The following is a 12,712-nucleotide window of genomic DNA, read 5'->3' on the forward strand; positions in this document are numbered from 1 at the left end:
AGGAGCAGTGGGTGGGATGTTAACTGAAAGCTCATGGCTTTCCCCTCCTTTCCCTGGCTGTGACAGAGACTTTGCTGGCTCCCCTGGCTCGCTCCCCCCTTCATTTCTGTGATCAACCCTGAGACCGTTTCTACTGAGATTCCTCAGGAAGGAGGGAGGACAGAGATGAGGACCTTTGTTCATGGATTGTGACTGGAGCAAGAACTGGATGGAAGAGGCTAAAATATTTACTTTTAGCTGCTGGGGCCCCTTTCACATGAAATTCCTGAATTTAGCTCCAGCAATGCCTGCGTAACATCAGCCTGCAGAGGGAAGTTCTGGTCTGTGAAAGTACAGGCAAGGATATATCAACCCAAAAATTCCCTCAAATGCATCCAACTGTAAATCTGTCCCAAAATATAAATCTTCACCTGTCCTCAGCAGAGTGCACTATGCCACAGCCAAGGTAGTCTGTTAATTAACTCCTCCTCCATAGGAAGAAGCAATAGGCTTACCTGTTCCCTCAGCACAAGCCCAGCAATCCCATGATAGTATTTTTTAGGTGTTTGGATGATCTGGGGGAAGAAGCACAATTTTCAGAATGATGTAGAGAGCATGTCTCCCAAGGTAGGGGTCTGTGCTGTTCTGAGCGCCCCTACCATGATGCTGGGCCTGCTGCCCCAGAGCTGGGGGTGTTTCTGGGTGCTGAGAGTGTCTGTATGGTGGGACCACACCATAGCCATCCCAGCATGGAGGATCTCCACTGGGGCTATGTTGTTGAGATGAACAGTGTGACCCCAGCCTGCTGGGCCCAGGCCAGCAACAACCCCTGCACAGCATTTTTTCTCTATCTAGTTTTTATATTTTTTGCTTTATCTAGTTGAACTTAAATGGTGTTTGAAACCTATTAAACTCTGCTGGAAAGAAAGCTGTTCCTCTTGTAAAGTAGAGACATCCTGCAGAGATGTGCCAGCACAGCGGTAGGAGTCCAACAGCAGGAGTTGACCTGCTGAGGACTCACAGTTTGCCTTTCTGGTGCTGAAAATATGTCCTCTGATGGCTTTGAATCCTCCTGAAAACCTCCTTCTGTTTGCACAGCCACCACTCAGCTTGACCTTGAGTGATTAAATCCCTGAGGAGTTATCTTCCCTTATCTCCTACCTCTCGTATTGTTCTGCACCTCTGCGTGGCTCTAGGCTTTCCCAAGCTGTTTTCCCACCAGGGAGCTCGAATCCATCCTCCTCTGCCTTTCCTAGTCCTCATTCCCCTCCATCTCCCTTCATTTGTAGTCTTTGTTTTCCAGTCTTTGACCTCTACCCCTTCTTCTTGTCTCCCTCCCTCCTCCTCTTCCTCACCTAGCTCAACCCCATGTTATGCTTCTTCATTCGCTGCTTTTCCATTTCTGAGTCCTTGTATATTTTGAATCCCTCACTTGGTAATTTCCTTGAGCATGGACTTGCTCTCTAATGGAGACCTGCTCCCCATCAACCTTCCTGGGGCCACTGCTGCATTTTGGGGGGCTGTTTTGCAGCCCCCTCAGCTTTTTTCCCCTACATGATCTGCTCCTTTCCCAGTGCTTGAATCTTTGATAGCTACCAAACCCTGATCTGTGCTCATAGGAGTGTTTATTACAGCTCCAGACTCTTCCTGGAGTGATAACCACCACCTCGTAGTCCATCACCAAACCAGTAAAATGATGCCAGCCTCCCCTGCACACCCTGTTTTACCCTGCTGGCTATCGTGAGGTCTTCTTGCAGTTCTTCAGAAGTTTCTTCCACTTTTACCACCCTGAATACTTCAATACTGCCAGCCAGCTCTTGACACCACACTCTCCACCTAGAAGCATCCATCTGTGACCCTCCCGGCCATCGCTGGGCAGCTTATTTTTGGTGGAAGCTATCGTTCCTGCTCACCAGGTTGCTGCCCTGTTGGTGCGAGGCAGGCCCTGCTCCTGGAGGCCCATGGCTGGCCAGGGGGTGATCGGGGGGACAGCCTGGGCACTGGCCCCACCTGTCCCCCCCTCCCCTGTGTGCTGGGAACCCCTCGCTGTGTCCTGCTGTCTCTCTCCTGCTGCTTGAACCTGCTTGCGGGGCACCCCCAGCTTGCAGTGCAGCTCCATCCCCCCTCCGACCTTTCTCCCCAGGCGTCTTCATCCCACCGCAGAGCTCCTTCGCCCCTCTCCTGCCGCCGCCTCCGTCCGCCTCTCCCCCACCCCTTTTCCTTCTCCCCATCCCTCTCCCTTCCCCTTCTTCCTCGCCCCCGCTCAGCCCTCACCCTCCTCACCGCTCACCGCCGCCAGGGGGCGCTGCGGGCCCGCCCCGCCTCGGCCGGGCTCGGCTGGGCTCGGCGCGGGGGGCGTGGCCTCGGTCCCCCCGCCCGCCCCCCGCCCCCGCCCGCCCCCCGCCCGGCCGGGGCTGCGCTCCCGCGGCAGCCGCACGCACAGACGGCGCGGCGGCTCCGAGCCATGCGCCCTCCGCGGCGGGCGGGCAGCTCCGCGCCCAGCAGCCGGGCCCTTCCCGCGGGACGGTGCCGCTTGGGGACTAAAACTCTGTGGATACAATGAAGTGGCTCTGGGACTCTTGGTTTAGCAGGAAAAATTAAATAAACCAATGTAAGTTTCTCTTTTTTGTTTGCTTGTTAATAAAATAATAATAAAAATTAAAAAAGAAAACAACAAACCAAACAAAAATACAAACAAAAAGACGTCCGGTTCCAAGCGTGTCGTGCAGGAGGAACTGGTAGTGCCGGGCTTTTTCCCTTCCCCGAACTTTCCCTTGGAGCGGGCGGGAGCGGTGGCACCGCAGCCGTCCCGTCCGGGCAGGGTGGCGGGGAGGCGGCCGGGGCCGGGCGGGAGCGGAGGGCGCTCAGCAAAGCTTGCGTCGGGCTGTAAAGGTGGAAGGTATAGTTATAGATGTATATTTTGCTGTTGAAGGGTAGTTTGGGCTGGGAATCTGTCTAGTTTCCATCTCTCTTCCCACCCCCAGAAGTGCTGGAAAGAACTAACAACACAGGAAAATACTCTGCAAACGGTCGGGTTAATGTCATGTGCTGTCAGGTGTGTTGGAGCAGGAATTTGGTGGCACGTTTGGAAGGGAAGAAATGAATAAGACCGGGTATTTATGTGGTGGCAGGGAAAATGTATCATTCTCCTGTATCGTGAGACTATTGCTGGTATTACTTGTAAGAACTGACATATTTTAAGTATGTATCTCGACAGCACCGCTTACCTCAAAGCTGTTTGGAGGATACTCTCTGCTTAAAACGTTTGGAGTTGTTACCGGCACAAATTAAAAACTTGTCTTGGCTTATGGAAATAAAAGAAAAACAGGGAGAGCTGTGCTGCACCCTGGCAAGGTGATCGTGGTTTGATGGAGGCAGCCCCGAGGGGGACAGTGACATACTGGGAGCACTGTAAGAGAGAACGAAAGCTAAATTAAAGCAAAACTCATGCAACTGAAGCGTGGCTGCAATGGGAATAAAACAGAACTTTTTGGTTTATTTTTCCTGGAGATTTGGGTGAGGAGGTGGAGATGAGCTTCTAGGAAGCAGAGAAGCACACGAGGCACGCACACCTATGCCAACAGGTCTCCTTTGGCCTGGGAAGGATGAGCTGAGCTCTGTGAGTGTTTGAGCCCAGCTTTTTTTTCCAGTTGCAACCAGGGCAGCTGCTGATCCCGCAAGACGGGCATCGGATCCAGAGTTGGTGGCCCTGATTTCTCCCACCGCCAGGTTGGCGAGCAGCTCTTCCCAAAAGACAGGGTGGATGGTGGAATAAACGCAGCGATTCAAAGAGGATTTGTCAATACTAAAAATAACCAGGCCTGCAGATGTGTCCTAGAGGGTCGTGTCCAGGCGCAGCGTTTTCTGGGCCAAGGAGCCGATTTTGGCGATTTTCCGTCCGTGTCTCCTGTCCAAGGTGCTGAAGTTGGTTTTGCTGCGATTTCCCAGGATTTCGGGGCTTTGCAGAAGTGGTCTTGGAGGTTCTTTCTCGTCTGAAACTGGGGGAGGGGTTCTCCCCCGGGTGGTACGAAGAAAAAGCAGGGTTGTGTTTTCAGACACGTATATTTGATCCGTCCTTTTGGCGTGGGAAAGCAGGCCAGGTGGAGCTGCAGATGGATCCGGCAGATCCTCTAAGCTTTTGGTGGCAGAGAATTGAAAAGGTCAGAGCTGTGAGGCAGTGAGAAGTGATACCCCTTTATTCTAACGAACCAAGAAAGTGGTGGTCTTGAGAGTGTTGCTGCTGGTGGTTTGAGCGCATTGCCTCCAATGAGATACCTAGTTCCAAAAAAAGTAGAGGGGAGCCCGCTGTCAGGACAGGATGGGAATGATGCAAATGGGATTGGAGCGATGTCCACTGCCTTTGGTAATTTTTTGGGTTTTTTTCTGGTGTAGCCTTTTCAAATGGCAAGCACAGTTGACAGAGAGCTTCGGAAATAGAGGGTCCTTAAGAAAAAAAAAGCATGTCCTTTGGGGGCAAGTGTCTCAACATTTAAGCAATAGAAGCCTGCCCGGCAAGTTGTGATTTTTTAGATTAATGTACCAAAAGGTCTCAGCCTTTAGCGATGTTTGTGTAAGCTTTGGTATGAGGCAGATCACAGTATTGGCAGAAACAATCATAGATGACTATCTTACTTGTAAGTGATTGGAGTTTGATGTTGTAATGTGGTTTTTCCTCAGTTCTTGACACTCATTCTGAATCCATTCGTAGTACAGCTTTGCACTTCTGACTGAAACTCTTAAAGGGTTTTTACAAACTCAGAGGGTCAGATCCTGATGCCCGTGTTTGTACGGAGACGTATTTTATGTGGTGAGGAGTCCTGCAGATTTAAAGCATGCAAACCCTCTGTACAGTATGGTAGAGAACTGGTATTGTTTCATACCCCCAATCATTTGTCAGAGCTCATGAAGGTATTCAGTTGCATCATTGGGTATGTAGCCTAAATACCTTGACCACGAAGGGTGTATGTAGATCATGAGGCTTCCTGACTGAATGACAGCTTATGGGTACAGACTTTAAAACTGCAACAGAATTGAAAGCATTTTAGTCCTGGCTTGAATCAGGAAACGGCCTCGGTTCTCACTATGATGGACTAACACCTGTGGCACCAGCTAATACCTCTCAGCACTTTTACAGACTACAGAAAAATGTTGAGTAGTTGCTGTGTTCTTGACTTAAATGTGTTGTCAAATTTATATTTTAAAATGTACTGATAGGAAATGACACCCTGATGGACAGGGGAGGTTTGTGAAATGTAGCTAGTTTTAATTTCTTTAAATGATCCTATTTATGGTATTAGACAGTGATTGACTCTCTCCCTTCTCTCCCTTCTCTCCCTTCTCTCCCTTCTCTCCCTTCTCTCCCTTCTCTCCCTTCTCTCCCTTCTCTCCCTTCTCTCCCTTCTCTCCCTTCTCTCCCTTCTCTCCCTTCTCTCCCTTCTCTCCCTTCTCTCCCCCGTTTTCTGCTTATTATCCTGAAGGAATTCTCTCTGTATGTAAAGAACATTTTGGATCACATATTAAAACGTGTTGGTGGTTGTTCGGAAATCCTGGTCATGCTTTTCAGAAGGAACAGGTTATTATCTATTATAACCTTAGATGCCTTAGGTTTTGGAGGCTCAATCTGAAAAATATAGAAAAGACCTGTTGTTTTCAAAGGGTGGGTGCTCAGTTCTTCCTGAAAATTACTACCTTGTAAGTTGTCTCCAATTGTCCTCAAGAATTACTTTGGAAAATTACAGCTCTGATAGTTAAAAGGTGACAACAAGTAATTTCTCAGTTCTGTTAAATAAAACTCAGGTATCACAGGAGCAGCGTCACTCTTAAGTGCATGCTTGACTTTTCAGCTTTGTGTTTACATGCTGTCTTGAGGTAGGGCCTTAATCATAGTATGAAGCAATTTATAGTTGAAATTCTGCCGTTGCCTCTCGCTTTTACCGTCTAACCTGAAGGAAAATACATGAAGTCGGTTGGGTATATTCCTGTTTGCTTTTAGTGAATCTCTCTTCCATGGTGTCATGTATGACAGCAAAGAGTTCAGGTAAACTTCTGTTATTTATCATTTAAATAGAGTTGTTCTTATGAACACCTACCAAAAGAAAACACTGGTGATATTTCTGTTGATCTTAGTTTGTTATTTACTCTGCAAACCAAACTGATGGGCCCACTTTGACCTGGCTCTGTCTCTTTGGGTTTCTCTTGCAAAGTGACAGTTTCTAAATCAGGAAGGAAATCAGGTCACATTTCTGGCTCTGCAGGATTTATCTCATTGCTCTTCTTTCAAAGTAATTAGAGTTACTAATAATGAGGAAAAGAAAACTTTTCCAGAACTGGAATGTCCCTAACCCCTCTCTCCTTCTTGTGTTTTTTTGTGTCACTGAAGAGATCCAGGTAGTTCAGAAAGTTTGTTGTGGAGGATCCTTTTGCTCCATTATACAGACAGTGGCTTCCTTTAAGTTTAGCTGCAGGTGATAAGATCGCACTTTCAAATGTACCTTGTTTTCCTTAGATTAATAACATTTCCTTATTTATTTCTCACTCATTCTGCTGTGGTGTTACTGGACCAGCTCTGGGCTGCCCAGTTGCAGTGAGTGAGATCCCAGATTTCAGTCTGGGAGAAGAACGAGGAAAAATTTACCAAAGTTATCCCCCATCCCAGTTCCTAAGTGGGCTGGTGTCAGAGTGGACACACTGGTTTTGTTAAATGCATGTAGTACCAGCTGTCATGACGACCGTTTGTACCCCTGCGCTTTAGCTTTCTTATCAGTCCCAGTTCACAGAGGAATATTTCCAGGAAAGATGGCAAATGAACCATGAAAATTCCCTCTCTTCTAACACGCCCATCTTTGAGGGGGTGCAGCTTGGCCTCCTGTGAGGAGGTCACCTTGTGAATCTTTTGTGTGCAAAATTTTCATTGATGTCAAAAGATCCCTTATCTTTCATGGCAAAAACATGCCTCCCTGCTCTTTGTAATGAACAAAGCCTTTCTTAATCACAGTTCTGCATGACAAGAATGGCTTGGGTTTTATTTTTATCATAATATTGCAAGAGCTTTTTAAATGTAGAGATATCACACATCAAATAATAATCATGTTGTACCAAAACATGCAGAAAAATTAAAAACTCTTATAAGCTCTGAGTTCTCCCTTTGCCTTTTTAATTTAATTTTTAAAATAGAATATTTTCTTTTTTATCTTGGAAAAAATAAGTCCATTCTGTACTAGATTATTTCATCTTTCAGCTTGAATTGAACTTTCGTGGTTCACTAAACTTCTGCCACAGAGGCTTTCTATTGCAATGGTGAGAGCCCTACCAACAGGTTATAGATTCGTTTTAAAGCTTGCTGGATTCCTGAGGTACTAAAACCGCTCTGTGTCCAAGTTATTATTTGAAAGGCATCTGCAACTTGTGCGCTTTTAGTTTTAATCAAACTCCATTATTAGTGTGGAATATTTAAAAAGTCTTGTTGGTGTCAGGTTCATGCTTAAGTGTAGAAAAGTGGGGTGACTGAATGCAGACCGTGGGCAGGATTAAGGTGTCTGTGTCGGAATTAAGGAGTCTCTCTCAGTATTTAGGGCATTTGAAGGCTGATTTTGAACAAAAAGCCAGGTCTTGAGTTTTGAAAGGGTCTTGGGAGGAGGGAGTTGTGGTTGAGGGTTTTTCTGATGTTTTTAAAAGCCCTAGAGAAAATAAAATCATCTATATAATAAGAAGTTATGCAGAAACTTGAGCATGAACAAGTTATTTTGAGATCCATTAGATGAAGATAGATTTCAGATATTAACATTTTAGGCCAAAATCCATTCTCAAAGACTGTAGGTTTTTTAAAGTGATTTTGCCAAGGTTCTTTTTCTTATCGTAAAGATATGGCCACTTTATCCAAAGAAACAGACAGTTTTGTTAGTGCCTTGGTGGCTGAATACGCCAACATTCCTCCCAGCTGGCTTACAGCATGCTGGGTCTGACAAGCTTTGCGTGCATCACGGCTCCAGGTTTACAGAACCTTGGTCCTGGGTAATCAAAACAGGACAACACACAGGGATCATTTCTAGTTATTTTCAGCCAGCAAGAATCCACCCCTGTAGGAGCCAGCTCAGATTTTATGCCCCGCTGCCAGCCCATTTCAGTCCTCCAAGGAGCATCTCTGCTGCTGGGCTGTGCAAGCACAGACACCGCCCCTGGGAAATCCCAAGAAACGTGAACTTTAAAAAAAGTGATGATTAAATAAACTGGGAAAAAAACCCCAAAAACACAACTCAAAACAAAAAAATCCAAACAAAAACAAACCCAGAAAATTGTGTACATCTGGTTAAAGGGGAGCAGCTCTCTGATGTGGTTTTTGTTTTTCCCCGTAATGTAGCCATGGCGAGTGGGCATGGGGTGAGGGAGAGGGATGGGAGGTCGGCTGTTGGTGATGGGAGGGGGCTCTGCGAGCGGCTGCCCCGCAGGAGATGCAGTCGAAGCCCCTGGACAGGGATGGGGGGTGCAAGGTGAGGATGAAATCACAGGGGGGGTTTAGCTCAGACTGAGCAGCTCTGAAATGCATCATTACAGTTACTGCAGACTGACCTGTAGACAGGCATTTAGTGTTGTCTGAGGCCTGACACGTTAGTCGCTGTTATGTAATGCACAATTATAAAATCACACTAAAGCCTCTTTAAAATACCTTCCTGATTATAAGCAGGGTAATTATACCGCATTTAATAGACCTGGGTGCTGCAGGGAAGGGACCCCCTTGCTCCAAATCCCGTTCCTCTGCCTGCCATGTCGGATGCAGCCAACGGTGCCATCCCCTTGGCCTGGGGAAGCCCTGAACCCTCCGAAGCCCCCCACGGTTGCGTGCCTGCTCCCCGCTTCGCGCGCCCGTGCCGGCTCTCGTGTTACAGGGGTTGTCCTTCCCTTCCGGACGAGGATTTCTGGCCACCGCTGCTCCCCATATTAGTACAGCCGGCGCGACGCGTGACGCAGCCGCCCTCTCTCTCTCCCTCCCCGGGGCCAAGCACATCGTCTCCGCTGCCTCCCCAGCCCGATTTCCAGCCTCCGACATCGAGCTATGTGCGGCTTCTGCACTGCTGGAGGGGCCGGAGGCGTTGCCAGCAGTGTCTGCAGCAGGAGGGTCTGGAAAGCACTGCAAGTATCTTAAGAATTTTTTTATTTTTTTCCCCCTTATCTCTTTTCAATAGCGTTTTCACGTCGAGAGGTCTAATCTCCCTCGATGCGTGCGTGTCAGTCTCATTCATGTGAGCACAGGGGCTGCTGCTGGCGTGTGCTTGTGTGTCTCTTAGGAAATAACCCCTTCGGAGTTGCAGCGTGTGGCAAAGTTCCTCCGCTTTGCTGAAGTCCTTGTAGCTCTTTTCACCCCTGTGTTCATCAAGCAGAGGGATGAATCCTCCTCCTCGGCTCCGCCGACGTAAATCCAGATTGATTCGTCTGACTTCGGCAGAGCTAATCCAGTTTTACACAGCCCTTTCCCTCAGAACTTCCCCCTTTTTTTTTGCTCTAGGTGACCGTTAGCGGGCCAATGTCAAAACACATCCGAGGCGGGCGGGCTCCCTGTCTCCAACCATTAGTTATTCCCTGGCAAAAGTTTCTGAGGAAGAGCAGTTGTATCTGAAAACAATATACAAATTCTGTTGCTAATTTTAGAAAGTAAGGAGGATTTTTTCCCCCTCCTGTTGACACTAAATATAATTGGACAGATAAAGTACAAAGATTTAAATATAGCATGCAATTATACATTGCATATGAATAGTTTCTCTTGTTTTTAACGTTTAGTTTATTTTTCCGTCTTTCTCAGCAGACAGCTGTTAGATAAAGAGAGAAAAGTAAATAGTTGTTATGAAACCATACGTCATAGCTAAAAGGAGAAAAAGAAAAGGAATCATCATATGAATATGGGAAAAAAAAGGCAGAATATATCTTCTCTGTGCTTTTCCCCCCATGTCCCATCCTTTCCTGATACTTCTGTAGCAATACTTCAGCTAAAGAAGTACTTTAGTGCTTTAGTCTAGAACAAATTTCCCGTAGGTCTGTTGTGCTTTTGTTCCTGCTGGGTTCGGGCAGTGTTGGATCGAGGCTCCAAATTCTTCACGGGAATATGAAATTGAGGTAGAAACTTTCCTAGGAAAGTCTCTGACTTCTTGGGTTCCTTTGCCTTCAGTGGAAGTTTTGCTTCAGTTACATTGAGTTTGCTTTTCTATGAAGTTGCCTAAACTTGACGAGGCGCAGAAGTTTTTTTTTGGTGAGCACACGGTGTCCAAACGAGTGTCTGCAAGGTGCCCAGGGTGGCCTGGGGAACTTGCTTTCTCCTGTAGCTGTGAAATGCAGCATTGCTCCTCATGTGCCATTAGAACTGTGAAAAATGGTTATTTTTATTTAAAGATTCCTCTCGCTTTCCCCAGGTTTTCCCCGTCTGGTGAAGCCTGAGCGGTGCTGGGCTGGCAGGTCTTGCTCTGTGTGTCGTGAGCTCAATAGTCAGGACCCTGCGAAGCTCCCAGCTCGTTAGCTGCTTCTCAGGCCAGGCCAGAAAGAAATTAGAAGTGCTGTGCTGGGTCATGCATCACTTTTTTAAAAGAAGTGTGCAGGATGGCAAAAAAAGACCCCCAATATAATAATAACAATAATCAAAAAAAAAAAAAAAAAAAGAGAGAGAGAGAGACCTGGTGATTCTAGACTCCTGGGAACAGAGCACGTGGCTGAATATGAGGTTATGGTCTGAAGACACTGAAAGATTCTGGGCTGTGGTTTTCTTTTATTAATTAGTTAAAGTGATGTTCAGAACCCAAAACCAAGGCTTTTAGACACATCTCTGGTGCCTAATCCTGCTCGCTGTCTCATAACAGGGTGAATCAGGAGGCTGTTTATTGAAGTTCGTGACGCAGCGTCAGTGTAAAAGCAACATAAGGGAGACGGGGGATTTGTTTCCGAGCATTAAAGTCACCTGGACAGTTTAATGCTAACAGTGAAAATTACTGAATAGCTGCAAAGCACAGAGCTTAAAGGTAGCTGAAATAAGTTTTCTGGAACATTTCCAGAACTATTTTAAGGGCCTGATCCAGAGCCTGGTGAAGCCAAAGGTAAAGCTCCTTTTGACGATTTTGGATCTGACATTACACTTTGAAACATCATTCATTCCCTCCCTGGAATTTTCTAAAAATGTCTGTTAGGAGTTTTTAGATTAACTATTATGCCTGGCGTAACGTCTTTTGTATCTCTTTAGTGCTTGGATTGGTTAAATATAAGAAGGAAATAGCATAATTACTTCATTGCACAGGAAATTCTAATTTTCTGTGTATTTAGTGGTTCATTGTGCAAGCTGTAGAAAATCATCTTTTGTTGCTTGGTTTTTCAGTCGGTTTCCCATTGCTGTCATTATGCACCTGTCCTCTCCTGTAGCTTTTGAACCCACTGGACAGTTTGAGGGCTAAAAAATATTTGGATTTTGCAAGTGTTGGCAAAGGACGTTCCTGGGTAGGCCTTAGAGCAACTCAAAGGAGTGTCATACGGAAGAAAGTGGCTGCAAGGTGACTCAGCCTTATACTACACAGCAATGAATCTACCAGACATCCATAGGGAAGCAGATTACTTAGGTGATGTGGGTTGTTCACAGATTTTTTTTTATTGTGTTATACCATATTGTATTATATTTTATGTTTCATGACCCATTGCCAGGCCAGTGACTGCTTAACCTACTTAAACCAGGTTCAGGAGATCAGGTAATGCTAGGTGTAGGCTATAATTGTATAGTTTTAAAGAGAACTTGGAAACAAAGCCCTAGGTTTTCAGACTTTTTTGAAGTCACATCTGAAAAGGCTCCATCATATGGGTTTAGTGCTTGATCCAGACCTGCCAAAGATCCATGTTGGCTTCAGGAGGCTGTCGATAGGTCTGCATGTGCTGTCTGCTGAGGAGTGGGTGTCAGGAGTCAGGGACCAGAGGTGCCCCCAGCGGTGACAGAGCCTGTGGTCCTGTGAAAAGACTGGAGGAGGTGAAAGAGGGTCAAAGATGATGTCCCAGAGGACTATGGCCTTCTTGTTCTAATCTTGCCCCAGGCGCTGTCATAGCTGATTCTTTCTGTGTGTGAGGAGAATGTTTGACTGTGTTGGTACTGCTGCTCACTTACATGCATCAGATATGGATTAATAGCCATATATATGCATATATGTATATATAAAATAAATATTTTATACATATATATAAATATATATATATATAACCAAATGAGGAATGAAGCAGGGATATTGAAAAATGCAATTTCCAGGTCCACCAGTTGCATATTCCCCGTTTTGCTGGGAATTGGCATATCTGTGGTGTCCGATGGGACATGTGTGCCCAGCTATTGCAAGAAGCTGGTGCAGACGGGGATGAGAGGCCATAGGGGATACACTGAGGATACCCACTACCTATGTGCACCCATGCAACGAAGCTGTGGCTATTTCTTCCCTTGCCCTGACCATCGCTGTGAGTGGTACGAGGAAGGGAAAATGGAGGGCGTCCCTGACCGTGGTAATCCCCAGCTGCCACTGAGCCTCCTGGGAGGCACCCGCAGCCAGTGCAGATTAATGCAGCCCACAGCAGGGACTGGCCTGCGGCCAGCATGGCCCTGGGATCAAAGCAGCATGGAGGTGGCTGAAAGCCACCTTTGGACTCCTCCTCCCTGACCCGCTCTGCAACAGCTTGTGCCTTCCCTGATAAAACAAACCCACCCTCTGCAGTTGGTTGCAGATCAAAATGTTTT

At 46.6% G+C, this 12,712-nt stretch overlaps 1 protein-coding gene across 1 annotated transcript in view; it reads left to right on the forward strand.

Annotated features, from left to right (window-relative positions):
* The first annotated feature begins 2,426 nt into the window (after positions 1-2,426).
* LOC102048607 (sodium channel protein type 5 subunit alpha) overlaps positions 2,427-12,712 on the forward strand; it is a 217,677-nt gene continuing 207,391 nt past the window's right edge. The window contains exon 1 of the mRNA XM_055709512.1: positions 2,427-2,590. The gene's annotated coding sequence lies outside the window, so the exon portion shown is untranslated. The remainder of the gene's footprint in view (positions 2,591-12,712) is intronic.

This window comes from Falco cherrug, chromosome 4 (assembly GCF_023634085.1).
Source record: "Falco cherrug isolate bFalChe1 chromosome 4, bFalChe1.pri, whole genome shotgun sequence".
Taxonomy (NCBI): Eukaryota; Metazoa; Chordata; class Aves; order Falconiformes; family Falconidae; genus Falco; species Falco cherrug.